Below are 15,676 nucleotides of genomic sequence, written 5' to 3' on the forward strand. Positions count from 1 at the left end.
ATATATGTGTGTGTGTGTATGTGTATGTGTGTGTGTGTGTGTGTGTGTGTGTGTATGTATGTGTGTGTGTGTGTGTGTATGTGTGTGTGTGTGTGTGTGTATGTATGTGTGTGTATATATGTGTGTATGTGTGTGTGTGTGTGTGTGTGTGTGTGTGTATGTATGTGTGTGTATATATGTGTGTGTGTGTGTATGTGTGTGTGTGTGTGTGTATGTGTGTGTGTGTGTGTGTATGTGTGTGTATATGTGTGTGTGTGTGTATATGTGTGTGTGTGTGTATGTGTGTGTGTGTGTATGTGTGTGTGTGTGTGTATGTGTGTGTGTGTGTGTATGTGTGTGTGTGTGTGTGTGTGTGTGTGTATGTGTGTGTGTGTATGTGTATGTGTGTGTGTGTGTGTGTGTATATGTGTATGTGTGTGTGTGTGTGTGTGTGTGTGTGTTTAAGGTGAAACAAATAAGATACACAGACTTACAGTGTCATTTTGAAGTGACTAAGCAGCAAAGAGAGTGCAATTTTAAATGTGAATTAGAAATAGTATGTGTTTTGGGGGAAAACAGGTAAGCTTAGAATGTTTTACAGCTTTAAGGTCAGCCTTGAAAACTAGGGACACACCAGACTGATAGCAACTCTTGCTGGTAAAGATACAAAGTTGGAATGTGTATGCAAGCCATGGAGATGTTAAAAAAGGGTTTTTTTTTTTTCCCTTAGAAAAGAAAACTCCAGAAATAGCATCAGAGAACTCTTGCGAAATGCTGTATCAACAACAGTGGTTTTCCATGGTCTAAGGGATTAAACTCTATGTTTAAGGACTAAACATTCATTCTAAATGTCCACATACATTCCATATGAAGACCCTTCTCCCTGTACACCAATGTGCAGGGAGGGAAGGAAAAAAAGTTAGTGACACCTGCAAAGCTTGATGTGAGAAGATGTCTTAATAAATATAGGAAAGCTGATTAGTGCTAATTGTAAAAGCAAAGTAGGCTAGAAAATTCATTATTCACAACAGTGTTCAAAAGCATTTGCTCAAAGGAAGGAAACATCGTTCAAATTTCCAAACTATGAACTGCAGCTCCTTTTCCCATTCCTTATAGCACCTATCTTAATTGCATCTTTACTTTAAAAATGTATGGAGATTAAATATTACATGTCTCTTTCTCCTGGGAATGGAAGAAGAAGTAACTTATTTGTCTATTGGGTATCAAAGAAACACAACACAGTGCATTCTGTTGACTTAGTAGGCAATTAGTAAGTAATTGGTAAAAAGAATGAATATATTTAGTCTGTTGTACACAGAAAAATCACATCATTAATTTTGTAAGCAGAGAATTTCTAAAATAAGATTAATGATGTCATTGTAGTATTACAGGCTATGCTAGCGAATTAATGTTTTCATCTACCACACTCACGTTATCCTTATTTTGCTAGCCCTATCCACTGACTCAGGAATGTTAATCGTCTTTACTAAGTGAACTTTCCCTGACCTTCCATGAATATGGCTGTGTAGACTAGGGTAAGAACTATGCAGATAAAGATGAAAAAGAGCTGTGTAAGAGCAAATTGAGTTTCTTGTTTGGAGAATTAGATAGCTATCCATGGTCCAAGCAAGCATAGACTTAAGGCATGTAAGTGGTAGATCATCAGGGGGAAAGAGTGTGGTCCCCCTGGAGACAATATGGTAGACAAGTTCTGATCCAGCCACACTGTATGCATGTATAAAAAAATGTGACGATCAAACCCATTCTTTTACACTGAAAGAGACTTGTCCAGGAGTCAGTTCTTTTAATACCAACCTGATCAGTATACAGAATATTAATCAATAGTCATTAGCCAGGGTTGTAAGACTAAAACACATGAAATGTAAACATAAAACTATGATATAGTGTTGGATGAGCTGTTACATTATGCTCTCAACTACTTCCAGTGCCTCTGCTTTGTGCTCCTCCTTGGGCTGGAGTCGTGCTAACCCTGAACAAGAGTTTTCTCTTTCTATCAGACAGTCGAGGTCCTCTGGTATTCATAGCACCTCAGGATGTCTTCATCCCATTGTCTACTCCTGTGTGTCTACTAGGTAAGGGCTTGACACATAGGGGCATTATCTATTAGAATAGAAAACTATAGAAGTGAACTGGGATTTATCTGCAAAAGAATGTGTGTGTGTGTGTGTGTGTGTGTGTGTGTGTGTCATGAATTTACTTCAATTTCATGCTATCAATTAAGCATTATTAAAGTTAAGAAATAAATCTTTGCCTACAATAAAAGCAACTAGAGAGTGGTGCAATTAATAATAGTAATGTCTTTCTGGTGTTCTTTCCAGTGCAGACTGGAAGACTGCATGTTACATTTAAAATTGGACTTGGGCAACACTGGCGTTTTACACAGAGCCTGGTTGTTTATCAACAAACTGTGTCTATGTGTCACAGGAAGATGAGTATAAATTTGGAAAAGGTAAGTCCTCTGCAGCGCTACCTAAGGTGTTTGCTTCTGTGTACTTGCTATGCAGGTCCTGATGTTTAATGAGATCTTGAATGTCCCTCAAGGCTCGTGTGCTAAGGGTATGGAACAGCTGCTGGGGTTATTGGATATCCCTGGAAACTCTAGGAACTGGATCTTCATTGAAGGAAGTGTCTCACTGAGAGCGTGCACATGAAGGGTATATTGGGGTTCTCTTTCCAGAAAGCAAGCAACTTCACTTCATTCAGTTCATGCTTCTGCCATGAGACTGTGTTCACAGGATTCCCAAAGCAACAAAACCAAGCAATCACAAACCAAAGCTTCTGAAACGAGGAGCCAAAATAAACCTTCTGTCCTAGGGCAAGAAAGCTAGTTCTGAGTGACATACAGTTGCCACTTGGCAGCTCCTTTGTGCAGCTATTCCTTTTCCCTATGTGCCACCAATCCTGGATCATCATACAGCGGAGGCCGAATATCTATGTTACAATACACTGATCAAGAATCACGATCATTAGCTGAGTGTGGTAGTCCATACCTTTAATCCCAGTAGAAGGGAACAGACCTCTGGGAGTTATGAGGTCAGGATGACCCACCTGATACTGATATAATAAGTTCCAGGATAGTCAGCTACATAGTAGAGAGACCCTATGTCAAAAAAAAAAAAAAAAAAAAAAAAAAAAAAAAAAAAAAAAGTATGACACTCAGTGTATTGAGTTTCTTCCTATCAGTAGCAACTATTTAATGTACTCAGGCAGTGACATAAACCAGCTTTTAATGTGGTAAAACATATTTGGCTAGGCTGCTGTCTCCTCAGCTTTAAAAGCAGGCTGTTTACCAGTGCAGGCTATCATGTTAGGACATTTGACATAAATATTCAGAATATTGGTAGGTGGTAGTTAAGGCCAGTAGCACACCATTCCCTGCAGATTCATAATAAGTTAGCAGAACGCTGACTAGAAGTAAGTATCCTGGAATCAACAGTGAAGCAAGAATTTGCTATGAAAGCCATTCTCTTGCTGGCGGCTCTCTGCTCTGATGGACAGCCCAATGACTTGGGTCTCTACAGTGCTAAAAGTGATCCGCTTTGCACCTAAAATTGAACTTTTCCACAGTGACCATGAAACGGCAGGCAGAGCAGGCGGCAAGACTCTTCCCTTGTCATAAAGCACCCGGAGTTTTGCTAGTAAAAGGTGATAAATTGAATAGCCTTCCCACCTAAGCCTATTATTTCATATGATCTCAAGGTAGCCACCGTTAATTTAAGGACCAGAAGGATGGGCAGAGTCCAGGGCCCACTAAATAAAAGCAGTCTACAGACAGGAAAGCCATGGCTGGCAAGGCTTTCGGCTGTGGTAACTGTCCATGGAATGGAAACAAATCAGTCTGGCCATATGGCTGAAGTCATGGTCTTGCCAGAGAAGTTCCCAACTTTGTCTGGAGCCGTTCATTATTGTGAAAACTTAAATAAGCCATGATATTTTAAAATCTGTGAGCTCTCCGAGAGTAAATATCATCCCAAGAGCCTGTTTCAGGTGTATGTGTTGAGGAAATTTGTGAAGTGTGAATGTCCCAAAGGAAAGTCTAGGGGCAGCAGAGAACAAGTGGAAGGAAAGAAAAAGATCATTTTGGTGGAAGAACTGAGTGTGGAACTGCTCAAACAAGACTGGCCAGAGTCTTGGCAATTCCTGCTTAGTAGGTTTTGCTAATTATTATGGGATGGTGGTACATTCCTCCATCTCCAAACAGAGAGGTTAAATGTGAAGATTCTCAGTGTGCTGGTTGTTGAAAGTATCTTCAGACTTTGGAGTGTCAACCTCCAAGGAACCCCAATCCAGACCTACTGCAGTGGACTGAATACCATCTTATAATCCTGGACAGTCCTAGATGTGTGGCCGTATCAGGAAGAGATTTAAGTCTGTTTCCCTAAAGGTGACAGTGAGCCTGCTCCAAGCATCTTTGGGAAACCAAAGGGCCTGACTAGAGCACAAATGCCCAATATCTAACTGTCGTGATTTTAAAACATGTCTACAAATTATCTGATACCCCTGCCTTCGAGATGACTTTCCCCTTGAGTATAGAATGAACCCGGTGACTCACTTCTAATTAAAATAAAATGGAAGTAATTGTGTGTGAATTCGACCAGGTCATGGGGGACAGTGTGACTTCATCACTGCTCTTCTTCGATAACCCGCTGTGGCAGAAGTTCACTTCCACGAGCTGATGTTACTCAGGCGAACTGTGAAGACATCCTCATGGCTCTGACCTGAGGCCTCATGCCAAAAGTCAAGCAAGGGAAGCATCTTAACATTGGGTACCCCAGACCCAAGTAAACCATCAGATATCTGCAGCATCACCAGCATCATCTTTGCAACCACAAGAGACAGAGGATAACAGGAGCATGGAACTAAGAAGTGCCTGCATTTGTTATCCCCAGAGTCTTTGAGATGACCATTTGTAACCCTTCAGTCGTTCCTGTGTTTATTTGTTTATTCATGTGGCATCCTGATCTCAGATTCCCCAGCTCCTCCACCTGTTCCACTATTTCCTTCTCCTCTGAAAAAGGGAAGGGCCCCTGGGTATCACTCCACTCTCAGAACATCCTCTTCCATTGAGGCTAGAAGACGTGACCCAGTTAGGAGAAGAGTTTCCACAGGCTTGCCCAACTTGAGACCCATCCCATGGGCAAGATCCAGTTCCTGACACTGTTAATGATACTCTGTCATGCTTGCAGACAGGACTAACATAACTGTCCTATGAGAGGCTCTACCCAGCAGCCAATGGAAAGAGATGCAGAGATCTCCAAGGCCAAACACTAGACATAGTCTTATAGAAGAGGGATCCCAAGAGGACAGGGACTCCACAGAAAGACCAACAGAATCAACTAGCCTGGGCCCTTGGTGGCTCCCAGAGACCGAATCACCAACCAAAGAGCAAGCATGGGCTGCACCTAGCTGTGTTCTGCACATATGTGTAGCAGTTGTGCAGCTTGGTCTTCAGTCCCCCAACAACTGGAGCAGAGGCAGTCCCCGAATCTGTGGCCCAACCGTGAATCCCATTCCACTCTTTGTAGTTTTAAGCCACTGCAATTTGGGGCCATTTGCTATGCAGCGATAAGGAAAGAAAAGTGAAGGTTCCAGCTCCTTCCTGTGTCTTGAGTACAGCATCTTTATTCATCACTGTGGCTATTTCTGCTGCCTGTGGGGTTCTGTCCCATGGCTGTTTTTATTTATATTTTGTTAATAGTTAATTATATGGAACATGTTACCATATGTTTTGTGTACATCTTCAGAGAAAAACCTATCCAGAAACTTTGCTCATTAAAAAAAAAATCAATGAAATTTTTTTTTGCATTTTTAGTGGTAAGAGTTCTTTACATGTTTTATATGTATATATATACATGTTTTATATGTATATATATATATATATACATATTACATATGCCTTACTGCTGAATAACAAATTGCTATATACATACATATATATTTTAAACTACTTTCCACTGTTCTATGCTTGTGTTTTTATATGTTCTAAAACCACAGCTATTTCGCTGTCTATCTAGGTCTAGTATGCTCATCACAGTTTTCTTTAGTCACAAGTGCTTTTTGTTTATGCCTTATGTGACTTTGCCTCACTAGGGACACAGGTCACCGGGATTTACTGAGCCGTATTTTCTCCAGGATTTCCTTGCTTAGTTCTGTGAGCTCTCTGATCCATTTTCAGTTTGTTTTAGATATGAGGTGAAAAATGGTATCAACTTCATCCTCTTCATGGACACACATGCATATGTGTATGTGAAACACCCCCACATTCTTTGTGGAAAAGTTCATTTTCTGTTGAAGAGTATAAAAATGGTCTGCTCGCACATGTGCCTGGAGTATGCTTGTACATCAAGAATGAAGACAACTTGGCTTGGCTTTGTGAAAAGATAATCTATATCAGACATTTTTTAAGGATATAAATCTGTGTGCATACCTATTTATGTTTTTGGGGGGATTCAAATGACTTCACACATAATGGGCATGTATTTTGCAGTTTCTTTACAGCTTTTGGCACTCTAGACCTCTGAATAATTTGGAAAACAAGATGTGTACTTTATTTAGCTGAAGGCTCTTTGAAGACATGTCCAAAAATCAATAGGAGTATGTTTTTACTGAACTGAATTGTATTTCCCATTATGTTGTCATACATATTTGTGAGATCCTGAAGATGGACATTTGTGTAATATTTACTTTAATTGTTTATACTTAGTAAACTGATTTGCCATCAAAACTGGCATATTTCCCTTGCTTCAGTGGGCGTCGAATGCACTGCCTTGTTTGGGAAGGAAAGAAGCCCATCCTGCACCGACCACAGAAGTGTCTGCCTTTTTCATGCACACTTTGGGCTGCTTGTAGATAATCATTTCCAGACTTGCCTGTCTTTGAGATTAAGTTTTCAGGATTCATAATAGTGCAGAAAGAGAATGCCCTGATTTTGGCAGACCTTGGGACCCAAAATTGCACTAAAAGCAAAAGGGCTGGAGTCCCGTTAGGAAAAACTTCACTAATACATGCAGCCAGGGTGTCTAAATGTCTTCATCTTTGCCCCTTCAGAGTTTTTTTCCACCTCAGTAATCTGCCACACCCTCATGCAGCCAGCTTGGGATAGGTACCTGCCTCCAACATGGTTGGGATGGTCGTGATGGATTCTGAAGTCCATGGGTAGAGGCTGGTGGAGGCAGTCCCCTAGTTGCTTCAAGTCTCTAGAACAGAAGAGGAGGTCTTCTGTTCTAGAGAAGTTGCTTTGTTTGTTTCTTTTGTTTTGTTTTGATGCTTCTGGTTGTTGTTTGTTTTCGCTTATTCAACTCAAAATGTATAGCATTTTATTGCTGCTGCAGATGCAGTTTACATTGACAGTCTACCACCAAAAGTTAACCGAAACAGGAACAGTTGTAACAGCAGCACGGTTAATGAGGACACAGTACTTAAAATGTCAACTCTGCTAATTCTCTGATTGGTATCAAAGCCTCCACACCCTGAAGTGGGCTTTATAACACAGTGTAAACACCAGTAACTGACAAATAGCATCTTATGCTTAGCACGCTCTAGGTTTTCCCTTAACAGATTGTTTTGTTGATACCATTAACAGTTTCCTGCAGTCTTCCTTGCCTAGAACTGTAGGACTCAATATGGCCGTGGTTTAAACTGCCGGGCGTGGTGAGATGGAAAAGGCACTGATTCTGGAAGCCTAGTGTTCAAAACAGTAAACAATCTAGGCACAGTGGAGCATACCTATAACCCCAGCACTCACCATGAGTTCCAGGCCAGCCAGGTATACATAACAATACTCTGTTTTGTTTTGTTTTTAAAAAGATGGTAGAAATGTTTTTATATACATATATACACACATATATTTATATACAATATATAAAAATATATACTATATAGTATATATAAGTATATATATGTTGAATATCTATAACAGAATATACATTTAATTGTAGAATACAATTTAAGCCAACAGTATTTTTTTTGTACCCATGAGATGTAACTACTGCAAATTTTAAATCACACATGGAACTCAACCTTTGTGATTCATGCCTCGTTTTTCAGGGCGAGGTTTACATGCTCAAGAGGCAAATGGCTAGTGGTTCCATTTGTGTGTGATCAGTTATGCACGGACACGTAGCACATGTGTGTTCATGTTTTTGTGATGTGCATTTCTATTTTCTCGGAACTTTTGACTGGTAACAACACTCTGTTAATGCTGTATTTCCTTCTTCATTCTCATTCTGCTGACTTAGCAAATTCTAACCTTTCATCAGCCAGCCAGCTGAAGTACCATATTCCTGATAAAATGTTTTCTGACCCCCCTTGGCCTAATATCCATACCTCAGATAAAAATAAATACTCTGTCCTCTAAAACATGACAGTGACTTGGCCAATACCTACTTAATGCCTACAGGTTGCTGATCTCCAGGCTAAGTGTTGGAGGTAGCTCAGTGTCAACAGGGGTGGGGCTTAGACCTTATTCCAGCACACTTCACTCTAGACAGAAATGTTGACCAGCTAAACATTACAAAAACTAGCTTGAAGGAAAACTGGCCATGAGACATGTGGAGAACATATGAAAATCTGTATATCTCAGACTACTTATAGATATGCATAGGAAGATAAACTAAAATACTGAATTCCAGTGGACTGATAAACATTTTAAAATTTTTATTTATATTTTATTGGTGTTTTACCTGCATATTTCTGTGTAAGAGCCAGGAGTTACAGGCAGTTGTGAGCTGCCATATGGGTACTGGGAATTGATCCTGAGTCCTCTGACAGAGTCGTTAATGTTCTTAACCACAGAATCATCTCTCTAGAAGCAACTGATAGACTTTTATAACCCACATGCTTAAGTATATAAACTGAATGACATCTTTTCACATTACACATGCTTTTATGAGAACTGATTTCCAAATACAAATCACTGCAGAGGCATTTGTACATCCTATATGATCCTATATCCATATAATGCTCACCTTAGCCTGGACATTTATATTTTTTAAATATAAAACTATTATATAAACAATAGGAGATGGAGAGACCAGCCAGCATGTAGGAAGCTCCATTCCTGGGAGCAGAAAAACGTGAAGACGGGTGTAGACATATGTGCTATGTATATGTGTAGAGGTCAGAGGACAACTTCATGTAGTGTGTTTCAAGGATCAGATTCAGGTAGCCAGGCTTGCACGCCAAGTGCTTTCATTCCCGAGCCATCTTACGGGCTCAGTACTGGTTTTCATTTTTAGAAGAAAGAATAAACACAAAATGATCTTTGCACAATTAGCAATTCTACCTTAGGTATGCAGTTAATTTTACATAAATGTGTTATCAAGGAGAGTCCAGGATTTTACTTCTTCCCTTGGGTGGAGGAGGTCAGCTTTGGTACAGCACCTAACATGTAGCTGTCCAAGTTCTAACACTGATACTGGGCAAGAAGAACAAGATTTAGCTTGCTGGGCAATGTCGGAGATCTCAAACCTCTTTACAAAGTGAGAATAATGTTCTACACAGTGACGTTGGAATGGGCTCAGATATTTGTCCCCAAGTCTGTCACTGTGGTCACTCTCTCACATGCGATTTATTACTCAGCTTAACTTCATGTTCATTTGGACAGGCTGTCTGGACCCTTGGTCTGTTCCAGAGAAGAACTACCAATCAAAAGAGAAGAAAATGTTCACCTATTGGTAAGAGAAGCTTGTAATGTCTTCAGGGCTTGTGTGTGTGTGTGTGTGTGTGTGTGTGTGTGTGTGTGTGTGTGTGTGTCAGGGGCCACACATACTAGTCAAGTCTGAATGAATCTCTTTGCTGCATCCCTATTTTAGTTTTACAAAACTGGGTCTCATTTCGGAACATCATCGTCTTTGAACTTGCTAAAAAGTGCTAGATGACCTCCAGCGTCCCACTTCCTGTCTCAACCTCCCCATAGCTGGCATTACAGGCTAGTACCACCCTGGCTAACTGAAAGCCTTTGTAGAATCGGCTACAATCTACCACAAAGATGACGTTTAATAAAACTGACATTGGGTTTTTCAAAAACAAAACCACCACCACTACCAACAAATAGCTAAATAACTCCCAATAAAATGGGATGCATTTAGAACGTCTTTGTATAATATTAAAAAAAAATTGAGCTAAGTTACAATTATGCTGGTCATCTAATTTGCAATCATTTGCTTTTTGTCAATCCGGGATAAATGCTGCCCAACAGATAATGAAGCCTGGGACAAATGCAGCCTTTACTAATTTGCTTTAAGACGATTTTGAACTGTGGCATGAACAGATACTATGCTGTTACAGGAGATTTAAACTACATTTGATGACAACAGATCGCATAGATAAGTCGCCAGGAGAAGAGAGAATAAATATTTTAAAATGCACTATCACCATGAAGCAAACATATTTCTAGCATGTTAGATACAGCTTTCTTAAAAATTAATTTGAAAAAAGTGCCTTTACTTTAAAGACTGGGTAGATACTCCAGACCTTTGCGCCTTTGAAAATTCTGAAAAATCGGTATAGAGCTATTATATAACAGTAAAGAATACATACAGTTGGGTCACTTGGAGAATTTTTGGTTTCGGTGTGCATCAGTAACTGCCTCCAAATGCTACCGAAATTCCTAAGGATCTGAAAACATATTTATGAGAATAAATAGCTTCATCCAGAAAAATTGTCTCAGTAAGTATTTTAACGCATGGCACTTCAGAGTTTAGCGCGAACCGACTTTTTTTTTTTTTTTTTTTTTTTTTTTAATGTCAAACAAAAACAACTTCTGCAACCATAACACTCAGGAAATTCTTTTTAACAAACGTGACATCTGGGGTAAGGGGAGCGTTAAAAGGAGGGAGGCTTCACAAGATATGAGCGGAGGACAGAGAACAGGATTTTGAAGCAGAAAACACAAGGAGAGGAAGAGATCAATGGTTTCATATTTTTCTCTCCTCCCTCCACTTTCTCGCCTCACCAATCTGTTAGCCCCCCTCAAATTTAGAGGCGGGTTCAGCAAGACCGGGCTGCAGGAAACCCAGGTTTCGCTGCACTGCCACCCTGGCTTCGTGATGTAATTGTTATTTATTGAGACTCTGAACCCAGCAGAGCTGCTTAAAGAAGTGGCAGCCCATCTCCTAGTCCGGTTGGGTCAGATCCTTCCCAGAGTGGCGGGCAGACCCTGCTGGAGACTTCGCAGTGACAAAGCAGCCGAAGATAAACCAGGTTCCTGGGTCCTGCGTCCGTCTAGGGAGTCGAGCTGTGTGCACTCCTCAGGTCTCCTTCCCAGTTTCCCCGCTTGGAATCATGCCATATTTATTATTGGGTCCTACTAGGTGCTGAGAATTGGGTCCAAATAACCTAGAGTTATAGCGCCGTAGCTTCCGGAATTTAAGCAGGACACAGATTTCAAGGAGGTGGAAATTGGGGGGGGGGGGGGGGGTTAAGGCACCAAGAGAACGCGTGTTTGTGGGGTGAAACGGGAGAAAGGAAGACACTTAAGGTGCCAGCCCGTAGGTAGGGAACCTGGGGTAGGGTGAAGGCGCCCCGTCTCCCCTGTGGTGCCCCCAGCGTTTGCCCCGGCATGGGTAACAAGGGCGATCGCCTGGCCCCTAGCGGGGAATCTGTCCAGGCGGCTGGCTGGACGGGGCTGGGAAACCAGGGCGCCGGCTCGGGGAGCAAAGCACCCCTCTTCTCCGGGTCCAACCGCATCCTCTGTCTGCCTTCAAGGCCGCTCAGACCCGGACCCCTACCCGGAGCACCGACGAGAAGGCCTGCAGATGCCCGGGTGGGCTCCCGGGCTCCGGTGAGCTGCCGGGTGCGCTCACGGCCCGGGTGACAATGGGAGGGAGGGGCAGAAAAGGGTTAAGAAACTTGGCTGAAGAGCTGAATGGCGTGGAGCAGCGAGGGGAGGGACCCGGCCGCCGCGAAGTCGGCGGCGGAGGGAGGAGCGCGGCTGCGGCGGGCGGGCGGCGAGCGAGGCGCTCAAAGTCAGCCTCGCAGACATTGCAGCAGAGCCCCGAACTCGGGAGGCGACGGCGACCGCGGCGCAGGCGGAGGACGAGCCGGCCCCAGTCCGCCCGTGCGCAGCGCCCGTGGCCTCGCGCGGCCGCAGGGCTCCGCTAACCTGGGAAGGAGGGAGCGACGCGGATCGGCAACCGGGAGCCGCGGCGGCCTCGGTGAGTGGCGATCGCGGCCCCCGGGCTCGGTGCGGAGCTCACGGAGCGGACGCCGCGCCGCCCCGGCACGGCCTGGGTGCGCGGCCGGTGGAGGCGGCGGAGGCCGGGGGAGGGGGGAGGGTCGCGGAGGGGCGCCGGGGACACGGATCCCGGGGACAGCCCGCCGCCGCGCCCCGCTCCGGTTCTCCCCGGGAACTCGCGGGCCCGGCCGGAGCAGCCGCCAAGTTGTAGAGTTCCCAGCCGCGGGCTCGTCCGTGCCAGCCTGGGCGCGAGGGGCGCAGCCGCCCTGGGTGTTCTGCGCCGGGACCCACGCGGGTGGCCGGGTCGCGGGGCCCGGGTTGAGCTCGCCCGCCTGGCTGCCCCCGTTGGCCCCGAGCCCCGGGCGCTGGCTGCCGCGCTGCTCGGTCCTGCCGCCCAGCGGTGCTCGCGGTGGCGCCCGCGCAGCTCCCCACCTCTCGCTGGTGTCTTCCTTGCGCGGTGCTCGCCTATCCCCCCGGCCAGGGGAAAAGTGACTTGGAGAAGGGACAGTGCTGAGCCCCAGGCCCGGCCTGCTGGGCACGAACTCCCTGCCTGCCGAGGGAGGGCGAGGCCCCTTGCACCCAAGGCCTCAGCCCAGTTCCCCCAGCATCCGAGAGGGGGTTCACTCGCGCGAGCCTGTGAAGTATTGAGGGACCGCTCTTCCCTCTGGTGCCACTGTCGTCTTTACTACTATTGTTGTTAGAAGAAACCCTCTTCCTAGGAAACATTCCCCAGACCCTCCCATCCTTCCCAAAGTAGTTTCCAAATTTTAAGCAGGAGTTGCTATTCAGACCAAAGGAACAAAGGAATCCACGGTGTTTAAAAGGCGGACAGGCAGTAAGTCTGACACATGTTGATCTCTGAGGCATTCCAGGAGTTTCCACCTTCCATCATGCCAGTAATTTAATTGGATTCTGGCGGTCGTAAAGGAAGAACGGAACGTTAGGTAATTTTACGTTAAAATACTTTTTAAAAAATAAAATTAATGGGTCATTTTACTTAGGGGAAAGTCCGGAGATTCTTCGGTGCAAGAACTTTCAACTCATTTTTTGGTGGCACCAGGCTGGAGTTTGTCTGCTCATGTAAAGTGATTGTGACACCGAGGGGAAACTGTTTTTAGAGAAAGAGACAGTCTAAAAGTAAGACAGGATTGGAGTGTCTGTCCGTCTGTGTCTGTGTGTATGAATATATGCTAAAATGATGTATAGTCTGTATCTCTTGGGGTTTTGTAAAGCAGGGACTTCAGTAATTCATTCTTTAAAGTTATGAATTACATTGAACCCGCTTATTAGTGAATCATAGGTTTAAGCGAGTGGGCGGCATCTTCCAGATGCAATTATCCAGTGTTTAATCATCAGGTTGCCACCTTTGTCTAAGAGACGGTGAGATGAGTCGACTTTTTGAACAGACGGTGGGTGCTTCGCTGCATGGCCTCTGATAGTGGCTGCTGCAGCCTGGAGTGTGGTGAAATCGTCCACTTACAAGTGAGCGAGCGGCTTGGTAATGTCCATAGGGTTTAATTGATTCAGGGAGCTTGACTGTAACTCCAACGGGAACTTTCTATATAGGACTTAGTATAGACAAAGGAGAGTCAGTATGGCAAACTGGATACTTACTCCAGCCTGCTTTATACTCGACTGGGGAGGCTCCACACTTAGCTTTTCAAGTACAAGGGGCGTGAGGAAAATATACTTTAAGAGTATTCTGAAAAAACTCTCGAAGAGGGCAGTTTGGTTGCTGCTTATATACAGTGAGTTCTGTGAAGTGCCTTTAAGATAGTTGAAACCAGCTCCGAGAAGACTTAGAAATCTGTGTTTCCAAACTTTGTAGAACTTGAATTTTTCTAATCGAGATCCCTGAAAACATTGTGCGTTAGCAATGGATAAATGTTTGTGGATGAGGCCAGGGCTCCTTTGACTCCTGCAGTTTTTAAGAGCAAAACATTGTGATAAAAAAATAACCTACACCACCACCTAGAGTCGGTTTGTTAGTTTATTGCTCCTGGAGTTTGCTTACATTGACATGTCCTTATGGTTACTGTATAGTCAAAACATGATTAAGAAGTTCAGTCTTTCCAAAGGCCATCCAGGAGAACAATTATTTAAGTAATGCATAGCAAGTGCCAATTTAAATTATCCATGCCACTTTCGGTATCAAAAATTATGACATATCAACTCAAGCGGGCTAGTCTCCAAAATATATTAATTCAAAAATAATATTTTTTTCAAAGACAGCTTCTTTTAGCTCGTGCTCCAAGGTGGCTCTGACTGCGCAAAGATTTTTCTGTGTTAGTAGAGATTCAAGAACTATTACAAAATAAGGGTTCTCGGTGCTTTTGAGGTTCCGGGGGGAACAAAAGCAGTGGTAAAAAATATATAGAGGAAGGAGGACTCTGTGTGGCCACTGCCAACACCTTAGATGTGGAAAAGGTCAGGTAGTGGTTGAGTGTGGGATCGGGTGTTGGAGAAGACTAGTGGGAAAGAGCGTGATCACCTGGGCTGCTGGAGGTTTATGTGTAGTAAAGCAATCTGCTAAACGGAGGCCCGAGGGAGGCAGCCTCGGCCATGTGGCTTATCACGTTGTCCAAAGAGGAAGTAACTCCTCCTTGAACCGCGGAGCCTGAAAGATGGCCTCCAAGATCTTTAATTAAAGATCAGTCGAACGTGCGAGAACTAGAGCGCTGTATTCATTCTGCCAGACGTCACTATTTTAGAACATTGAGGACAACTAAAAAAATGAATTAACGCATATCTGAAAGCAGAGTATTGAGGAAGGTGACAGATGAGGTAAAATATGTCAATCTAATGGAACACATTGGGAGATCAGAGGAGATGTGCGATCCTTGGCTTCTAGACAGTTGGTAAAAAAGGAGATTATTATTAATCATATGTACATTTCATTGCACACCAGCAGTAGAAGATCATGACATGAAGATCATTTTAAATAATAGTGGCTTAGGGCCTATGAGGTTAAAGGTGTTAGATTTTCTTTCTTTCTTTTTTTTTTTTTTTTTTTTTTTGTAAGTCTGAAGATGGCAAGCAACTCCTGTCTTTCCAGTACAGCAATAACACTTTGATGTATGAAGTTAAAAGATCATTCAGCTAAAAATATGTTTAAGGCATTTAAATTTTAATCAGGAAAAAGAATTGCTCATTTTTAAACTGTGAGTCCCATTTCTCTTTTATGTCTTAAAATTTAGGCTTCCTGACGCAGTTTTTAAGCTGTGGCTAGTCACTTGGGTACTGTCTCCGTCCTCACTCCCTTCCCTTTCCTCCCTCTCACTGCCCTCTAAAATGAACAAGTTCCACATCCTCAGTCACTTTCCCCCATTGCGTGAAGACTGCCTTAACTTGTTGCCTTTGCTTTGTATGTGTGCTTGGGTGAAGTTTACTCTGTATTCTTCCCCCTTTCATTCCAGGTGACAGACACACACTCATCCGTGGGCTTTGCATTTTCAGATGATGCTTTACTCACTCGGGGTGATGACTGAGAAAAAAAAAAAA

The 15,676-nt window shown here is 43.5% G+C and overlaps 1 protein-coding gene across 1 annotated transcript in view; it reads left to right on the plus strand.

Annotated features, from left to right (window-relative positions):
• The first annotated feature begins 12,015 nt into the window (after positions 1 to 12,015).
• The window catches only part of NRIP1 (nuclear receptor interacting protein 1), an 82,714-nt gene continuing 79,053 nt past the window's right edge, over positions 12,016 to 15,676 (plus strand). The window contains exon 1 of the mRNA XM_080919386.1: positions 12,016 to 12,155. The gene's annotated coding sequence lies outside the window, so the exon portion shown is untranslated. The remainder of the gene's footprint in view (positions 12,156 to 15,676) is intronic.

This window comes from Micromys minutus, assembly GCF_963924665.1.
Source record: "Micromys minutus genome assembly, chromosome: 7".
NCBI classification, from domain to species: domain Eukaryota; kingdom Metazoa; phylum Chordata; class Mammalia; order Rodentia; family Muridae; genus Micromys; species Micromys minutus.